The 15,000-nt window shown below is 37.4% G+C and overlaps 3 non-coding genes and 56 pseudogenes across 3 annotated transcripts; all 59 read left to right on the forward strand.

Moving 5' to 3' along the window:
* LOC148493981 (5S ribosomal RNA) overlaps positions 1-27 on the forward strand; it is a 119-nt pseudogene extending 92 nt beyond the window's left edge.
* Positions 28-143: 116 nt separating this feature from the next.
* On the forward strand, positions 144-262 carry LOC148493982 (5S ribosomal RNA; annotated as a pseudogene).
* Positions 263-377: 115 nt separating this feature from the next.
* On the forward strand, positions 378-496 carry LOC148493983 (5S ribosomal RNA; annotated as a pseudogene).
* A 116-nt stretch (positions 497-612) lies between these two features.
* On the forward strand, positions 613-731 carry LOC148493984 (5S ribosomal RNA; annotated as a pseudogene).
* Positions 732-847: 116 nt separating this feature from the next.
* On the forward strand, positions 848-966 carry LOC148493985 (5S ribosomal RNA; annotated as a pseudogene).
* Positions 967-1,081: 115 nt separating this feature from the next.
* LOC148493986 (5S ribosomal RNA) lies at positions 1,082-1,200 on the forward strand (annotated as a pseudogene).
* A 116-nt stretch (positions 1,201-1,316) lies between these two features.
* On the forward strand, positions 1,317-1,435 carry LOC148493987 (5S ribosomal RNA; annotated as a pseudogene).
* Positions 1,436-1,551: 116 nt separating this feature from the next.
* On the forward strand, positions 1,552-1,670 carry LOC148493988 (5S ribosomal RNA; annotated as a pseudogene).
* A 116-nt stretch (positions 1,671-1,786) lies between these two features.
* On the forward strand, positions 1,787-1,905 carry LOC148493989 (5S ribosomal RNA; annotated as a pseudogene).
* A 116-nt stretch (positions 1,906-2,021) lies between these two features.
* LOC148493990 (5S ribosomal RNA) lies at positions 2,022-2,140 on the forward strand (annotated as a pseudogene).
* A 116-nt stretch (positions 2,141-2,256) lies between these two features.
* LOC148493991 (5S ribosomal RNA) lies at positions 2,257-2,375 on the forward strand (annotated as a pseudogene).
* Positions 2,376-2,490: 115 nt separating this feature from the next.
* On the forward strand, positions 2,491-2,607 carry LOC148493992 (5S ribosomal RNA; annotated as a pseudogene).
* A 116-nt stretch (positions 2,608-2,723) lies between these two features.
* On the forward strand, positions 2,724-2,842 carry LOC148493993 (5S ribosomal RNA; annotated as a pseudogene).
* A 116-nt stretch (positions 2,843-2,958) lies between these two features.
* On the forward strand, positions 2,959-3,077 carry LOC148493994 (5S ribosomal RNA; annotated as a pseudogene).
* A 351-nt stretch (positions 3,078-3,428) lies between these two features.
* Positions 3,429-3,547, forward strand: LOC148493995 (5S ribosomal RNA; annotated as a pseudogene).
* Positions 3,548-3,662: 115 nt separating this feature from the next.
* Positions 3,663-3,781, forward strand: LOC148493996 (5S ribosomal RNA; annotated as a pseudogene).
* A 116-nt stretch (positions 3,782-3,897) lies between these two features.
* LOC148493997 (5S ribosomal RNA) lies at positions 3,898-4,016 on the forward strand (annotated as a pseudogene).
* Positions 4,017-4,132: 116 nt separating this feature from the next.
* Positions 4,133-4,251, forward strand: LOC148493998 (5S ribosomal RNA; annotated as a pseudogene).
* A 116-nt stretch (positions 4,252-4,367) lies between these two features.
* Positions 4,368-4,486, forward strand: LOC148493999 (5S ribosomal RNA; annotated as a pseudogene).
* Positions 4,487-4,602: 116 nt separating this feature from the next.
* Positions 4,603-4,721, forward strand: LOC148494000 (5S ribosomal RNA; annotated as a pseudogene).
* A 116-nt stretch (positions 4,722-4,837) lies between these two features.
* Positions 4,838-4,956, forward strand: LOC148494001 (5S ribosomal RNA; annotated as a pseudogene).
* A 115-nt stretch (positions 4,957-5,071) lies between these two features.
* On the forward strand, positions 5,072-5,190 carry LOC148494002 (5S ribosomal RNA; annotated as a pseudogene).
* A 116-nt stretch (positions 5,191-5,306) lies between these two features.
* Positions 5,307-5,425, forward strand: LOC148494003 (5S ribosomal RNA; annotated as a pseudogene).
* Positions 5,426-5,541: 116 nt separating this feature from the next.
* On the forward strand, positions 5,542-5,660 carry LOC148494004 (5S ribosomal RNA). The gene has a single exon (XR_015870642.1). It is a non-coding gene; the product is annotated as a 5S ribosomal RNA (ribosomal RNA).
* A 116-nt stretch (positions 5,661-5,776) lies between these two features.
* LOC148494005 (5S ribosomal RNA) lies at positions 5,777-5,895 on the forward strand (annotated as a pseudogene).
* Positions 5,896-6,010: 115 nt separating this feature from the next.
* Positions 6,011-6,129, forward strand: LOC148494006 (5S ribosomal RNA; annotated as a pseudogene).
* Positions 6,130-6,245: 116 nt separating this feature from the next.
* Positions 6,246-6,364, forward strand: LOC148494007 (5S ribosomal RNA; annotated as a pseudogene).
* A 350-nt stretch (positions 6,365-6,714) lies between these two features.
* Positions 6,715-6,833, forward strand: LOC148494008 (5S ribosomal RNA; annotated as a pseudogene).
* Positions 6,834-6,949: 116 nt separating this feature from the next.
* Positions 6,950-7,068, forward strand: LOC148494009 (5S ribosomal RNA; annotated as a pseudogene).
* A 351-nt stretch (positions 7,069-7,419) lies between these two features.
* LOC148494010 (5S ribosomal RNA) lies at positions 7,420-7,538 on the forward strand (annotated as a pseudogene).
* A 116-nt stretch (positions 7,539-7,654) lies between these two features.
* On the forward strand, positions 7,655-7,773 carry LOC148494011 (5S ribosomal RNA; annotated as a pseudogene).
* A 116-nt stretch (positions 7,774-7,889) lies between these two features.
* LOC148494012 (5S ribosomal RNA) lies at positions 7,890-8,008 on the forward strand (annotated as a pseudogene).
* A 115-nt stretch (positions 8,009-8,123) lies between these two features.
* On the forward strand, positions 8,124-8,242 carry LOC148494013 (5S ribosomal RNA; annotated as a pseudogene).
* A 350-nt stretch (positions 8,243-8,592) lies between these two features.
* Positions 8,593-8,711, forward strand: LOC148494014 (5S ribosomal RNA; annotated as a pseudogene).
* Positions 8,712-8,826: 115 nt separating this feature from the next.
* On the forward strand, positions 8,827-8,945 carry LOC148494015 (5S ribosomal RNA; annotated as a pseudogene).
* Positions 8,946-9,060: 115 nt separating this feature from the next.
* Positions 9,061-9,179, forward strand: LOC148494016 (5S ribosomal RNA; annotated as a pseudogene).
* Positions 9,180-9,295: 116 nt separating this feature from the next.
* LOC148494017 (5S ribosomal RNA) lies at positions 9,296-9,414 on the forward strand (annotated as a pseudogene).
* A 116-nt stretch (positions 9,415-9,530) lies between these two features.
* On the forward strand, positions 9,531-9,649 carry LOC148494018 (5S ribosomal RNA; annotated as a pseudogene).
* Positions 9,650-9,765: 116 nt separating this feature from the next.
* Positions 9,766-9,884, forward strand: LOC148494019 (5S ribosomal RNA; annotated as a pseudogene).
* A 115-nt stretch (positions 9,885-9,999) lies between these two features.
* LOC148494020 (5S ribosomal RNA) lies at positions 10,000-10,118 on the forward strand. Its single transcript, XR_015871325.1, has one exon. It is a non-coding gene; the product is annotated as a 5S ribosomal RNA (ribosomal RNA).
* Positions 10,119-10,233: 115 nt separating this feature from the next.
* Positions 10,234-10,352, forward strand: LOC148494021 (5S ribosomal RNA; annotated as a pseudogene).
* Positions 10,353-10,468: 116 nt separating this feature from the next.
* On the forward strand, positions 10,469-10,587 carry LOC148494022 (5S ribosomal RNA; annotated as a pseudogene).
* Positions 10,588-10,703: 116 nt separating this feature from the next.
* LOC148494023 (5S ribosomal RNA) lies at positions 10,704-10,822 on the forward strand (annotated as a pseudogene).
* Positions 10,823-11,173: 351 nt separating this feature from the next.
* Positions 11,174-11,292, forward strand: LOC148494024 (5S ribosomal RNA; annotated as a pseudogene).
* Positions 11,293-11,408: 116 nt separating this feature from the next.
* Positions 11,409-11,527, forward strand: LOC148494025 (5S ribosomal RNA; annotated as a pseudogene).
* A 115-nt stretch (positions 11,528-11,642) lies between these two features.
* LOC148494026 (5S ribosomal RNA) lies at positions 11,643-11,761 on the forward strand (annotated as a pseudogene).
* A 116-nt stretch (positions 11,762-11,877) lies between these two features.
* Positions 11,878-11,996, forward strand: LOC148494027 (5S ribosomal RNA; annotated as a pseudogene).
* Positions 11,997-12,112: 116 nt separating this feature from the next.
* On the forward strand, positions 12,113-12,231 carry LOC148494028 (5S ribosomal RNA; annotated as a pseudogene).
* Positions 12,232-12,347: 116 nt separating this feature from the next.
* On the forward strand, positions 12,348-12,466 carry LOC148494029 (5S ribosomal RNA; annotated as a pseudogene).
* A 116-nt stretch (positions 12,467-12,582) lies between these two features.
* LOC148494030 (5S ribosomal RNA) lies at positions 12,583-12,701 on the forward strand (annotated as a pseudogene).
* A 115-nt stretch (positions 12,702-12,816) lies between these two features.
* On the forward strand, positions 12,817-12,935 carry LOC148494031 (5S ribosomal RNA). The gene has a single exon (XR_015871508.1). It is a non-coding gene; the product is annotated as a 5S ribosomal RNA (ribosomal RNA).
* Positions 12,936-13,050: 115 nt separating this feature from the next.
* On the forward strand, positions 13,051-13,169 carry LOC148494032 (5S ribosomal RNA; annotated as a pseudogene).
* A 116-nt stretch (positions 13,170-13,285) lies between these two features.
* Positions 13,286-13,404, forward strand: LOC148494033 (5S ribosomal RNA; annotated as a pseudogene).
* A 116-nt stretch (positions 13,405-13,520) lies between these two features.
* LOC148494034 (5S ribosomal RNA) lies at positions 13,521-13,639 on the forward strand (annotated as a pseudogene).
* Positions 13,640-13,990: 351 nt separating this feature from the next.
* Positions 13,991-14,109, forward strand: LOC148494035 (5S ribosomal RNA; annotated as a pseudogene).
* Positions 14,110-14,225: 116 nt separating this feature from the next.
* Positions 14,226-14,344, forward strand: LOC148494036 (5S ribosomal RNA; annotated as a pseudogene).
* Positions 14,345-14,459: 115 nt separating this feature from the next.
* Positions 14,460-14,578, forward strand: LOC148494037 (5S ribosomal RNA; annotated as a pseudogene).
* A 116-nt stretch (positions 14,579-14,694) lies between these two features.
* LOC148494038 (5S ribosomal RNA) lies at positions 14,695-14,813 on the forward strand (annotated as a pseudogene).
* Positions 14,814-14,929: 116 nt separating this feature from the next.
* LOC148494039 (5S ribosomal RNA) overlaps positions 14,930-15,000 on the forward strand; it is a 119-nt pseudogene continuing 48 nt past the window's right edge.

Genomic DNA, 15,000 nt, shown 5'->3' on the forward strand with positions numbered 1-15,000 from the left:
ACCTGGGAATACCAGGTGCTGTAGGTAATTTTATACTGCCATAACATTCTTTTCTATTACATTTTACATTTAATTTTTTCAACTTATCAATGAATTCACTTGAGTTAAGAAGTAATAGAGGTCTAAAGTTAATAGTTTTTGGCACCTACAGCCAAACCACACTGGACATGCCCAATCTCGTCTGATCTTAGAAGCTATGCAGTGTTGGGCCTGTTTAGTACTTGGACGGGAGACCACCTGGGAATACCAGGTGCTGTAGGTAATTTTATATAGCCATAACATTCTTTTCTATTACATTTTACATTTCATTTTTCAACTTATCATTGAATTTACTTGAGTTAAGAAGTAATAGAGGTCTAAAGTTAACGCTTTTGAGCACCTACAGCCGAACCACACTGGACATGCCCAATCTCATTTGATCTTGGAAGCTATGCAGTGTTGGGCCTGGTTAGTACTTGGACGGGAGACCACCTGGGAATACCAGGTGCTGTAGGTAATTTTATATAGCCATAACATTCTTTTCTATTACATTTTACATTTAATTTTTTCAACTTATCAATGAATTTACTTGAGTTAAGAAGTAATAGAGGTCTAAATTTAATGCTTTTGAGCACCTACAGCAAAACCACACTGGACATGCCCAATCTCGTCTGATCTTGTAAGCTATGCAGTGTTGGGCCTGGTTTGTACTTGGATGGGAGACCACCTTGGAATTGCAGGTGCTGTAGGAAATTTTATACAGCCAAAACATTCTTTTCTATTACATTTTACATTTAATTTTTTCAACTTATCAATGAATTTACTTGAGTTAAGAAGTAAAAGAGGTCTAAAGTTAATGTTTTTGATTGCCTACAGCCAAACCACACTAGACATGCCCAATCTCATCTGATCTTGGAAGCTATGCAGTGTTGGGCCTGGTTAGTACTTGGATGGGAGAACACCTGAGAATACCAGGTGCAATAGGTAATTTTATACTGCCATAACATTCTTTTCTATTACATTTTACATTTCATTTTTCAACTAATCATTGAATTTACTTGAGTTAAGAAGTAAAAGAGGTCTAAAGTTAATGTTTTTGAGCATCTACAGCCAAACCACACTGGACATGCCCAATCTCGTCTGATCTTGGAAGCTATGCAGTGTTGGGCCTGGTTAGTACTTGGATGGGAGACTACCTGGGCATGCCAGGTGCTGTAGGTAATTTTATGCAGCCATAACATTCTTTTCTATTACATTTTACTTTTAATTTTTTCAACTTATCAATGAATTTACTTGAGTTAAGAAGTAAAAGAGGTCTAAAGTTAATGTTTTTGAGCACCTACAGTCAAACCACAGAGGACATGCCCAATCTCATCTGATCTTGGAAGCTATGCAGTGTTGGGCCTGGTTAGTACTTGGATGGGAGACCACCTGGGAATACCAGGTGCTGTATGTAATTTTAGACAGCCAAAACATTCTTTTCTATTACATTTTACATTTAATTTTTTCAACTTATCAATGAATTTACTTGAGTTAAGAAGTAATAGAGGTCTAAAGTTAATGTTTTTGAGCACCTACAGCCAAAACACACTGGACATGCCCAATCTCATCTGATCTTGGAAGCAATGCGGTGTTTGGCCTGGTTACTACTTGGGTGGGAGACCACCTGGGAAAACCAGGTGCTGTAGGTAATTTTATACAGCCAAAACATTCTTTTCTATTACAATTTACATTTAATTTTTTCAACTTATCAATGAATTTACTTGAGTTAAGAAGTAATAGAGGTCTAAAGTTAATGTTTTTGAGTACCTACAGCCAAACCACACTGGACATGCCCAATCTTGTCTGAACTTGAAAGCTATGCAGTGTTGGGCCTGGTTAGTACTTGGATGGGAGACTACCTGGGAATAGCAGGTGCTGTAGGTAATTTTATATAGCCATAACATTCTTTTCTATTACATTTTACATTACATTTTTTCAACTTATCAATGAATTTACTTGAGTTAAGAAGTAAAAGAGGTCTAAAGTTAATGTTTTTGAGCACCTACAGCCAAACCACACTGGATATGCACAATCTTGTCTGAACTTGAAAGCTATGCAGTGTTGGGCCTGGTTAGTACTTGGATGGGAGACCACCTGGGAATACCAGGTGCTGTAGGTAATTTTATACTGCCATAACATTCTTTTCTATTACATTTTACATTTAATTTTTTCAACTTATCAATGAATTTACTTGAGTTAAGAAGTAATAGAGGTCTAAAGTTAATGTTTTTGAGTACCTACAGCCAAACCACACTGGACATGCCCAATCTTGTCTGAACTTGAAAACTATGCAGTGTTGGGCCTGGTTAGTACTTGGATGGGAGACCACCTGGGAATACCAGGTGCTGTATGTAATTTTATACTGCCATAACATTCTTTTCCATTACATTTTACATTTCATTTTTCAACTTATCATTGAATTTACTTGAGTTAAGAAGTAAAAGAGGTCTAAAGTTAATATTTTTGAGCACCTACAGCCAACACACTGGACATGCCCAATCTCATCTGATCTTTGAAGCTATGCAGTGGTGGGCCTGGTTAGTACTTGGATGGGAGACCACCTAGGAATCCCAGGTGCTGTAGGTAATTTTAGACAGCCAAAACATTCTTTTCTATTACATTTTACATTTAATTTTTTCAACTTATCAATGAATTTACTTGAGTTAAGAAGTAATAGAGGTCTAAAGTTAATGTTTTTGAGCACCTACAGCCAAAACACACTGGACATGCCCAATCTCGTCTGATCTTGGAAGCAATGCGGTGTTTGGCCTGGTTACTACTTGGGTGGCAGACCACCTGGGAATACCAGGTGCTGTAGGTAATTTTATACAGCCAAAACATTCTTTTCTATTACAATTTACATTTAATTTTTTCAACTTATCAATGAATTTACTTGAGTTAAGAAGTAATAGAGGTCTATAGTTAATTTTTTTGAGCACCTACAGCCAAAGCACACTGGACATGCCCAATCTCGTCTGATCTTGGAAGCTATGCAGTGTTGGGCCTGGTTAGTACTTGGACAGGAGACCACCTGGGAATACCAGGTGCTGTAGGTAATTTTATATAGCCATAACATTCTTTTCTATTACATTTTACATTACATTTTTTCAACTTATCAATGAATTTACTTGAGTTAAGAAGTAATAGAGGTCTAAATTTAATGTTTTTGAGCACCTACAGCCAAACCACACTGGACATGCCCAATCTCGTCTGATCTTGTAAGCTTTGCTGTGTTGGGCCTGGTTTGTACTTGGATGGGAGACCACCTTGGAATTGCAGGTGCTGTAGGAAATTTTATACAGCCAAAACATTCTTTTCTATTACATTTTACATTTAATTTTTTCAACTTATCAATGAATTTACTTGAGTTAAGAAGTAAAAGAGGTCTAAAGTTAGTGTTTTTGAGCACCTACAGCCAAACCACACTAGACATGTCCAATCTCATCTGATCTTGGAAGCTATGCAGTGTTGGGCCTGGTTAGTACTTGGATGGGAGAACACCTGAGAATACCAGGTGCAATAGGTAATTTTATACTGCCATAACATTCTTTTCTATTACATTTTACATTTCATTTTTCAACTAATCATTGAATTTACTTGAGTTAAGAAGTAAAAGAGGTCTAAAGTTAATGTTTTTGAGCACCTACAGCCAAACCACACTGGACATGCCCAATCTCGTCTGATCTTGGAAGCTATGCAGTGTTGGGCCTGGTTAGTACTTGGATGGGAGACTACCTGGGCATGCCAGGTGCTGTAGGTAATTTTATGCAGCCATAACATTCTTTTCTATTACATTTTATATTTAATTTTTTCAACTTATCAATGAATTTACTTGAGTTAAGAAGTAAAAGAGGTCTAAAGTTAATGTTTTTGAGCACCTACAGTCAAACCACAGGGGACATGCCCAATCTCATCTGATCTTGGAAGCTATGCAGTGTTGGGCCTGGTTAGTACTTGGATGGAAGACCACCTGGGAATACCAGGTGCTGTATGTAATTTTAGACAGCCAAAACATTCTTTTCTATTACATTTTACATTTAATTTTTTCAACTTATCAATGAATTTACTTGAGTTAAGAAGTAATAGAGGTCTAAAGTTAATGTTTTTGAGCACCTACAGCCAAAACACACTGGACATGCCCAATCTCGTCTGATCTTGGAAGCAATGCGGTGTTTGGCCTGGTTACTACTTGGGTGGGAGACCACCTGGGAAAACCAGGTGCTGTAGGTAATTTTATACAGCCAAAACATTCTTTTCTATTACAATTTACATTTAATTTTTTCAACTTATCAATGAATTAACTTGAGTTAAGAAGTAATAGAGGTCTAAAGTTAATGTTTTTGAGCACCTACAGCCAAAGCACACTGGACATGCCCAATCTCGTCTGATCTTGGAAGCTATGCAGTGTTGGGCCTGGTTAGTACTTGGACAAGAGACCACCTGGGAATACCAGGTGCTGTAGGTAATTTTATATAGCCATAACATTCTTTTCTATTACATTTTACATTACATTTTTTCAACTTATCAATGAATTTACTTGAGTTAAGAAGTAAAAGAGGTCTAAAGTTAATGTTTTTGAGCACCTGCAGTCAAACCACACTGGACATGCCCAATCTCGTCTGATCTTGGAAGCTATGTTGTGTTGGGCCTGGTTAGAACATGGATGGGAGACTCCCTGGGAATACCAGGTGCTGTAGGTAATTTTATACTGCCATAACATTCTTTTCTATTACATTTTACATTTAATATTTTCAACTTATCAATGAATTTACTTGAGTTAAGAAGTAAAAGAGGTCTAAAGTTAATGTTTTTGAGCACCTACAGCCAAACCACACTGGACATTCCCAATCTTGTTTGATCTTGGAAGCTATGTAGTGTTGGGCCTGGTTAGTACTTTGATGGGAGACCACCTGGGAATACCAGGTGCTGTAGGTAATTTTATACTGCCATAACATTCTTTTCTATTACATTTTACATTTAATTTTTTCAGCTTATCAATGAATTTGCTTGAGTTAAGAAGTAATAGAGGTCTAAAGTTAAGGCTTTGGGCACCTACAGCCAAACCACACTGGACATGCCCAATCTCGTCTGATCTGGGAAGCTATGCAGTGTTGGGCCTGGTTAGTTCTTGGATGGGAGACCACCTGGGAATACCAGGTGCTGTAGGTATTTTTATGCAGCCATAACATTCTTTTCTATTACATTTTACATTTAATATTTTCAACTTATCAATGAATTTACTTGTGTTAAGAAGTAATAGAGGTCTAAAGTTAATGTTTTTGAGCGCCAACAGCCAAACCACACTGGACATGCCCAATCTCGTCTGATCTTGGAAGCTATGCAGTGTTGGGCCTGGTTAGTACTTGGATGGGAGACCACCTAGGAATCCCAGGTGCTGTAGGTACTTTTATACTGCAATAACTGTCTTTTCTTTTACATTTTACATTTAATTTTTTCAACTTATCAATGAATTTACTTGAGTTAAGAAGTAATAGAGGTCTAAAGTTAATGCTTTTGAGCACCTACAGCCAAACCACACTGGACATGCCCAATCTCGTTTGATCTTGGAAGCTATGCAGTGTTGGGCCTGGTTAGTACTTGGATGGGAGACCACCTGGGAATACCAGGTGCTGTAGGTAATTTTATATAGTCATAACATTCTTTTCTATTACATTTTACATTACATTTTTTCAACTTATCAATGAATTAACTTGAGTTAAGAAGTAAAAGAGGTCTAAAGTTAATGTTTTTGAGCACCTACAGTCAAACCACACTGGACATGCCCAATCTCGTCTGATCTTGAAAGCTATGCAGTGTTGGGCCTGGTTAGTACTTGGATGGGAGAACACCTGAGAATACCAGGTGCAATAGGTAATTTTATACTGCCATAACATTCTTTTCTATTACATTTTACATTTCATTTTTCAACTAATCATTGAATTTACTTGAGTTAAGAAGTAAAAGAGGTCTAAAGTTAATGATTTTGAGCACCTACCGCCAAACCACACTGGACATGCCCAATCTCGTCTGATCTTGGAAGCTATGCAGTGTTGGGCCTGGTTAGTACTTGGATGGGAGACTACCTAGGCATGCCAGGTGCAGTAGGTAATTTCATGCAGCCATAACATTCTTTTCTATTACATTTTACTTTTAATTTTTTCAACTTATCAATGAATTTACTTGAGTTAAGAAGTAAAAGAGGTCTAAAGTTAATGTTTTTGAGCACCTACAGTCAAACCACAGAGGACATGCCCAATCTCATCTGATCTTGGAACCTATGCAGTGTTGGGCCTGGTTAGTACTTGGATGGGAGACCACCTGGGAATACCAGGTGCTGTAGGTAATTTTATACTGCCATAACATTCTTTTCTATTACATTTTACATTTAATTTTTTCAACTTATCAATGAATTTACTTGAGTTAAGAAGTAATTGAGGTCTAAATTTAATGCTTTTGAGCACCTACAGCCAAACCACACTGACATGCCCAAACTCGTCTGATCTTGTAAGCTTTGCTGTGTTGGGCCTGGTTTGTACTTGGATGGGAGACCACCTGAGAATACCAGTTGCTGTAGGAAATTTTATACAGCCAAAACATTCTTTTCTATTACATTTTACATTTAATTTTTTCAACTTATCAATGAATTTACTTGAGTTAAGAAGTAAAAGAGGTCTAAAGTTAATGTTTTTGAGCACCTACAGCCAAACCACTCTGGACATGCCCAATCTCGTCTGATCTTGGAAGATATGCAGTGTTGGGCCTGGTTAGTACTTGGATGGGAGACCACCTGGGAATACCAGGTGCTGTAGGTAATTTTATGCAGCCATAACATTCTTTTCTATTACATTTTACATTTAATTTTTTCAACTTATCAATGAATTTACTTGAGTAAAGAAGTAAAAGAGGTCTAAAGTTAATGTTTTTGAGCTCCTTCAGCCAAACGACACTGGACATGCCCAATCTCGTCTGATCTTGGAAGCTATGCAGTGTTGGGCCTGGTTAGTACTTGGATGGGAGACCACCTAGGAATCCCAGGTGCTGTAGGTAATTTTATACTGCCATAACAGTCTATTCTATTACATTTTACATTTAATTTTTTCAACTTATCAATGAATTTACTTGAGTTAAGAAGTAATAGAGGTCTAAAGTTAATGCTTTTGAGCACCAACAGCCAAACCATACTGGACATGCCCAATCTTGTCTGAGATTGGAAGCTATGCAGTGTTGTGCCTGGTTTGTACTTGGATGGGAGACCACCTGGGAATACCAGGTGCTGTATGTAATTTTAGACAGCCAAAACATTCTTTTCTATTACATTTTACATTACATTTTTTCAACTTATCAATGAATTTACTTGAGTTAAGAAGTAAAAGAGGTCTAAAGTTAATGTTTTTGAGCACCTACAGCCAAACCACACTGGACATGCCCAATCTTGTCTGATCTTGGAAGCTATGCAGAGTTGGGCCTGGTTAGTACTTGGATGGGATACCACCTGGGAATACAAGGTGCTGTAGGTAATTTTATACTGCCATAACATTCTTTTCTATTACATTTTATATTTAATTTTTTCAACTTATCAATGAATTTACTTGAGTTAAGAAGTAATAGAGGTATAAATTTAATGCTTTTCAGCACCTACAGCCAAACCACACTAGACATGCCCAATCTCGTCTGATCTTGGAAGCTATGCAGTGCTGGGCCTCGTTTGTACTTGGATGGGAGACCACCTGGGAATACCAGGTGCTGTATGTAATTTTAGACAGCCAAAACATTCTTTTCTATTACATTTTACATTTAATTTTTTCAACTTATCAATGAATTTTCTTGAGTTAAGAAGTAATAGAGGTCTAAAGTTAATGTTTTTGAGCACCTACAGCCAAAGCACACTGGACATGCCCAATCTCGTCTGATCTTGGAAGCTATACAGGGTTGGGCCTGGTTACTACTTGGACAGGAGACCACCTGGGAATACCAGGTGCTGTAGGTAATTTTATATAGCCATAACATTCTTTTCTATTACATTTTACATTAAATTTTTTAACTTATCAATGAATTTACTTGAGTTAAGAAGTAAAAGAGGTCTAAAGTTAATGTTTTTGAGCACCTACAGTCAAGCCACACTGGACATGCCCAATCTCGTCTGATCTTGGAAACTATGCAGTGTTGGGCGTGGTTAGTACTTGGATGGGAGACCCCCTGGGAATACCAGGTGCTGTAGGTAATTTTATACTGCCATAACATTCTTTTCTATTACATTTTACATTTAATATTTTCAACTTATCAATGAAATTACTTGAGTTAAGAAGTAATAGAGGTCTAAATTTAATGCTTTTGAGCACCTACAGCCAAACCACACTGGACATGCCCAATCTCGTCTGATCTTGTAAGCTTTGCTGTGTTGGGCCTGGTTTGTACTTGGATGGGAGACCACCTGGGAATACCAGTACCTGTTGGAAATTTTATACAGCCAAATATTCTTTTCTATTACATTTTACATTTAATATTTTCAACTTATCAATGAATTTACTTGAGTTAAGAAGTAAAAGAGGTCTAAAGTTAATGTTTTTGAGCACCTACAGCCAAACCACACTGGACAATCCCAATCTTGTTTGATCTTGGAAGCTATGTAGTGTTGGGCCTGGTTAGTACTTTGATGGGAGACCACCTGGGAATACCAGGTGCTGTAGGTAATTTTATACTGCCATAACATTCTTTTCTATTACATTTTACATTTAATTTTTTCAGCTTATCAATGAATTTACTTGAGTTAAGAAGTAATAGAGGTCTAAAGTTAAGGCTTTGGGCACCTACAGCCAAACCACACTGGACATGCCCAATCTCGTCTGATCTGGGAAGCTATGCAGTGTTGGGCCTGGTTAGTACTTCGATGGGAGACCACCTGGGAATACCAGGAGCTGTAGGTAATTTTATACTGCCATAACATTCTTTTCTATTACATTTTACATTTCATTTTTCAACTTATCATTGAATTTACTTGAGTTAAGAAGTAAAAGAGGTCTAAAGTTAATATTTTTGAGCACTTACAGGCAAACCACACTGGACATGCCCAATCTTGTCTGATCTTGGAAGCTATGCAGTGTTGGGCCTGGTTAGTACTTGGATGGGAGACCACCTGGGAATACCAGGTGCTGTAGGTATTTTTATGCAGCCATAACATTCTTTTCTATTACATTTTACATTTAATTTTTTCAACTTATCAATGAATTTACTTGTGTTAAGAAGTAATAGAGGTCTAAAGTTAATGGTTTTGAGCACCAACAGCCAAACCACACTGGACATGCCCAATCTCGTCTGATCTTGGAAGCTATGTAGTGTTGGGCCTGGTTAGTACTTGGATGGGAGACCACCTAGGAATCCCAGGTGCTGTAGGTACTTTTATACTGCCATAACTGTCTTTTCTATTACATTTTACATTTAATTTTTTCAACTTATCAATGAATTTACTTGAGTTAAGAAGTAATAGAGGTCTAAAGTTAATGCTTTTGAGCACCTACAGCCAAACCACACTGGACATGCCCAATCTCGTTTGATCTTGGAAGCTATGCAGTGTTGGGCCTGGTTAGTACTTGGATGGGAGACCACCTGGCAATACCAGGTGCTGTAGGTAATTTTATATAGTCATAACATTCTTTTCTATTACATTTTACATTACATTTTTTCAACTTATCAATGAATTAACTTGAGTTAAGAAGTAAAAGAGGTCTAAAGTTAACGTTTTTGAGCACCTACAGTCAAACCACACTGGACATGCCCAATCTCGTCTGATCTTGAAAACTATGCAGTGTTGGGCCTGGTTAGTACTTGGATGGGAGACCACCAGGGAATGCCAGGTGCTGTAGGTAATTTTATACTGCCATAACATTCTTTTCTATTACATTTTACATTTCATTTTTCAACTAATCATTGAATTTACTTGAGTTAAGAAGTAAAAGAGGTCTAAAGTTAATGTTTTTGAGCACCTACAGCCAAACCACACTGGACATGCCCAATCTCATCTGAACTTGGAAGCTATGCAGTGTTGGGCCTGGTTAGTACTTGGATGGGAGACCACCTGGGAATACCAGGTGCTGTAGGTAATTTTATACTGCCATAACATTCTTTTCCATTACATTTTACATTTCATTTTTCAACTTATCATTGAATTTACTTGAGTTAAGAAGTAAAAGAGGTCTAAAGTTAATGTTTTTGAGCACCTACAGCCAAACCACACTGGACATGCCCAATCTCGTCTGATCTTGGAAGCTATGCAGTGGTGGGCCTGGTTAGTACTTGGATGGGAGACCACCTAGGAATCCCAGGTGCTGTAGGTAATTTTATACTGCCATAACAGTCTTTTCTACTACATTTTACATTTAATTTTTTCAACTTATCAATGAATTTACTTGAGTTAAGAAGTAATAGAGGTCTAAAGTTAATGCTTTTGAGCACCTACAGCCAAACCACACTGGACATGCCCAATCTCGTCTGATCTTGGAAGCTATGCAGTGTTGGGCCTGGTTAGTACTTGGACGGGAGACCACCTGGGAATACCAGGTGCTGTAGGTAATTTTATATAGCCATAACATTCTTTTCTATTACATTTTACATTACATTTTTTGAACTTATCAATGAATTTACTTGAGTTAAGAAGTAAAAGAGGTCTAAAGTTAATGTTTTTGAGCACCTACAGTCAAACCACACTGGACATGCCCAATCTTGTCTAATCTTGGAAGCTATGCAGTGTTGGGCCTGGTTAGTACTTGGATGGGAGACCACCTGGGAATAAAAGGTGCTGTAGGTAATTTTATACTGCCATAACATTCTTTTCTATTACATTTTACATTTAATTTTTTCAACTTTTCAATGAATTTAATTGAGTTAAGAAGTAATAGAGGTCTAAATTTAATGCTTTTGAGCACCTACAGCCAAACCACACTGGACATGCCCAATCTCGTCTGATCTTGTAAGCTTTGCTGTGTTGGACATGGTTTGTACTTGGATGGGAGACCACCTGAGAATACCAGTTGCTGTAGGAAATTTTATACAGCCAAAACATTCTTTTCTATTACATTTTACATTTAATTTTTTCAACTTATCAATGAATTTACTTGAGTTAAGAAGTAAAAGAGGTCTAAAGTTAATGTTTTTGAGCACCTACTGCCAAACCACACTGGACATGCCCAATCTTGTTTGATTTTGGAAGCTATGCAGTGTTGGGCCTGGTTAGTACTTGGATGGGAGACCACCTGGGAATACCAGGTGCTGTAGGTAATTTTATATAGCCATAACATTCTTTTCAATTACATTTTACATTTAATTTTTTCAACTTATCAATGAATTCACTTGAGTTAAGAAGTAATAGAGGTCTAAAGTTAATGGTTTTGGGCACCTACAGCCAAACCACGCTGGACATGCCCAATCTCGTCTGATCTTGGAAGCTATGCAGTGTTGGTCCTGGTTAGTACTTGGACGGGAGACCACCTGGGAATACCAGGTTCTGTAGGTAATTTTATATAGCCATAACATTCTTTTCTATTACATTTTACATTTCATTTTTCAACTTATCATTGAATTTACTTGAGTTAAGAAGTAAAAGAGGTCTAAAGTTAATGTTTTTGAGCACCTACAGTCAAACCACAGAGGACATGCCCAATCTCATCTGATCTTGGAAGCTATGCAGTGTTGGGCCTGGTTAGTACTTGGATGGGAGACCACCTGGGAATACCAGGTGCTGTATGTAATTTTAGACAGCCAAAACATTCTTTTCTATTACATTTTACATTACATTTTTTCAACTTATCAATGAATTTACTTGAGTTAAGAAGTAAAGGAGATCTAAAGTTAATGTTTTTGAGCACCTACAGCCAAACCACACTGGACATTCCCAATCTTGTCTGATCTTGGAAGCTATGCAGAGTTGGGCCTGGTTAGTACTTCGATGGGATACCACCTGGGAATACAAGGTGCTGTAGGTAATTTTATACTGCCATAACATTCTTTTCTATTACATTTTATATTTAATTTTTTCAACTTATCAATGAATTTACTTGAGTTAAGAAGTAATAGAGGTCTAAATTTAATGCTTTTGAGCACCTACAGCCAAACCACACTAGACATGCCCAATCTCGTCTGATCTTGGAAGCTATGCAGTGCTGGGCCTCGTTTGTACTTGGATGGGAGACCACCTGGGAATACCAGGTGCTGTATGTAATTTTAGACAGCCAAAACATTCTTTTCTATTACATTTTACATTTAATTTTTTCAACTTATCAATGAATTTACTTGAGTTAAGAAGTAATAGAGGTCTAAAGTTAATGTTTTTGAGCACCTACAGCCAAAGCACACTGGACATGCCCAATCTCGTCTGATCTTGGAAGCTATACAGTGTTGGGCCTGGTTAGTACTTGGATGGGAGACCACCTGGCAATACCAGGTGCTGTAGGTAATTTTATATAGTCATAACATTCTTTTCTATTACATTTTACATTACATTTTTTCAACTTATCAATGAATTAACTTGAGTTAAGAAGTAAAAGAGGTCTAAAGTTAACGTTTTTGAGCACCTACAGTCAAACCACACTGGACATGCCCAATCTCGTCTGATCTTGAAAACTATGCAGTGTTGGGCCTGGTTAGTACTTGGATGGGAGACCACCAGGGAATGCCAGGTGCTGTAGGTAATTTTATACTGCCATAACATTCTTTTCTATTACATTTTACATTTCATTTTTCAACTAATCATTGAATTTACTTGAGTTAAGAAGTAAAAGAGGTCTAAAGTTAATGTTTTTGAGCACCTACAGCCAAACCACACTGGACATGCCCAATCTCGTCTGAACTTGGAAGCTATGCAGTGTTGGGCCTGGTTAGTACTTGGATGGGAGACCACCTGGGAATACCAGGTGCTGTAGGTAATTTTATACTGCCATAACATTCTTTTCCATTACATTTTACATTTCATTTTTCAACTTATCATTGAATTTACTTGAGTTAAGAAGTAAAAGAGGTCTAAAGTTAATGTTTTTGAGCACCTACAGCCAAACCACACTGGACATGCCCAATCTCGTCTGATCTTGGAAGCTATGCAGTGGTGGGCCTGGTTAGTACTTGGATGGGAGACCACCTAGGAATCCCAGGTGCTGTAGGTAATTTTATACTGCCATAACAGTCTTTTCTACTACATTTTACATTTAATTTTTTCAACTTATCAATGAATTTACTTGAGTTAAGAAGTAATAGAGGTCTAAAGTTAATGCTTTTGAGCACCTACAGCCAAACCACACTGGACATGCCCAATCTCGTCTGATCTTGGAAGCTATGCAGTGTTGGGCCTGGTTAGTACTTGGACGGGAGACCACCTGGGAATACCAGGTGCTGTAGGTAATTTTATATAGCCATAACATTCTTTTCTATTACATTTTACATTACATTTTTTGAACTTATCAATGAATTTACTTGAGTTAAGAAGTAAAAGAGGTCTAAAGTTAATGTTTTTGAGCACCTACAGTCAAACCACACTGGACATGCCCAATCTTGTCTAATCTTGGAAGCTATGCAGTGTTGGGCCTGGTTAGTACTTGGATGGGAGACCACCTGGGAATAAAAGGTGCTGTAGGTAATTTTATACTGCCATAACATTCTTTTCTATTACATTTTACATTTAATTTTTTCAACTTTTCAATGAATTTAATTGAGTTAAGAAGTAATAGAGGTCTAAATTTAATGCTTTTGAGCACCTACAGCCAAACCACACTGGACATGCCCAATCTCGTCTGATCTTGTAAGCTTTGCTGTGTTGGGCATGGTTTGTACTTGGATGGGAGACCACCTGAGAATACCAGTTGCTGTAGGAAATTTTATACAGCCAAAACATTCTTTTCTATTACATTTTACATTTAATTTTTTCAACTTATCAATGAATTTACTTGAGTTAAGAAGTAAAAGAGGTCTAAAGTTAATGTTTTTGAGCACCTACTGCCAAACCACACTGGACATGCCCAATCTTGTTTGATTTTGGAAGCTATGCAGTGTTGGGCCTGGTTAGTACTTGGATGGGAGACCACCTGGGAATACCAGGTGCTGTAGGTAATTTTATATAGCCATAACATTCTTTTCAATTACATTTTACATTTAATTTTTTCAACTTATCAATGAATTCACTTGAGTTAAGAAGTAATAGAGGTCTAAAGTTAATGGTTTTGGGCACCTACAGCCAAACCACGCTGGACATGCCCAATCTCGTCTGATCTTGGAAGCTATGCAGTGTTGGTCCTGGTTAGTACTTGGACGGGAGACCACCTGGGAATACCAGGTTCTGTAGGTAATTTTATATAGCCATAACATTCTTTTCTATTACATTTTACATTTCATTTTTCAACTTATCATTGAATTTACTTGAGTTAAGAAGTAAAAGAGGTCTAAAGTTAATGTTTTTGAGCACCTACAGTCAAACCACAGAGGACATGCCCAATCTCATCTGATCTTGGAAGCTATGCAGTGTTGGGCCTGGTTAGTACTTGGATGGGAGACCACCTGGGAATACCAGGTGCTGTATGTAATTTTAGACAGCCAAAACATTCTTTTCTATTACATTTTACATTACATTTTTTCAACTTATCAATGAATTTACTTGAGTTAAGAAGTAAAGGAGATCTAAAGTTAATGTTTTTGAGCACCTACAGCCAAACCACACTGGACATTCCCAATCTTGTCTGATCTTGGAAGCTATGCAGAGTTGGGCCTGGTTAGTACTTCGATGGGATACCACCTGGGAATACAAGGTGCTGTAGGTAATTTTATACTGCCATAACATTCTTTTCTATTACATTTTATATTTAATTTTTTCAACTTATCAATGAATTTACTTGAGTTAAGAAGTAATAGAGGTCTAAATTTAATGCTTTTGAGCACCTACAGCCAAACCACACTAGACATGCCCAATCTCGTCTGATCTTGGAAGCTATGCAGTGCTGGGCCTCG

This window comes from Taudactylus pleione, unplaced genomic scaffold, assembly GCF_031769625.1.
Source record: "Taudactylus pleione unplaced genomic scaffold, aTauple2 ptg000550l, whole genome shotgun sequence".
Lineage (NCBI taxonomy): Eukaryota > Metazoa > Chordata > Amphibia > Anura > Myobatrachidae > Taudactylus > Taudactylus pleione.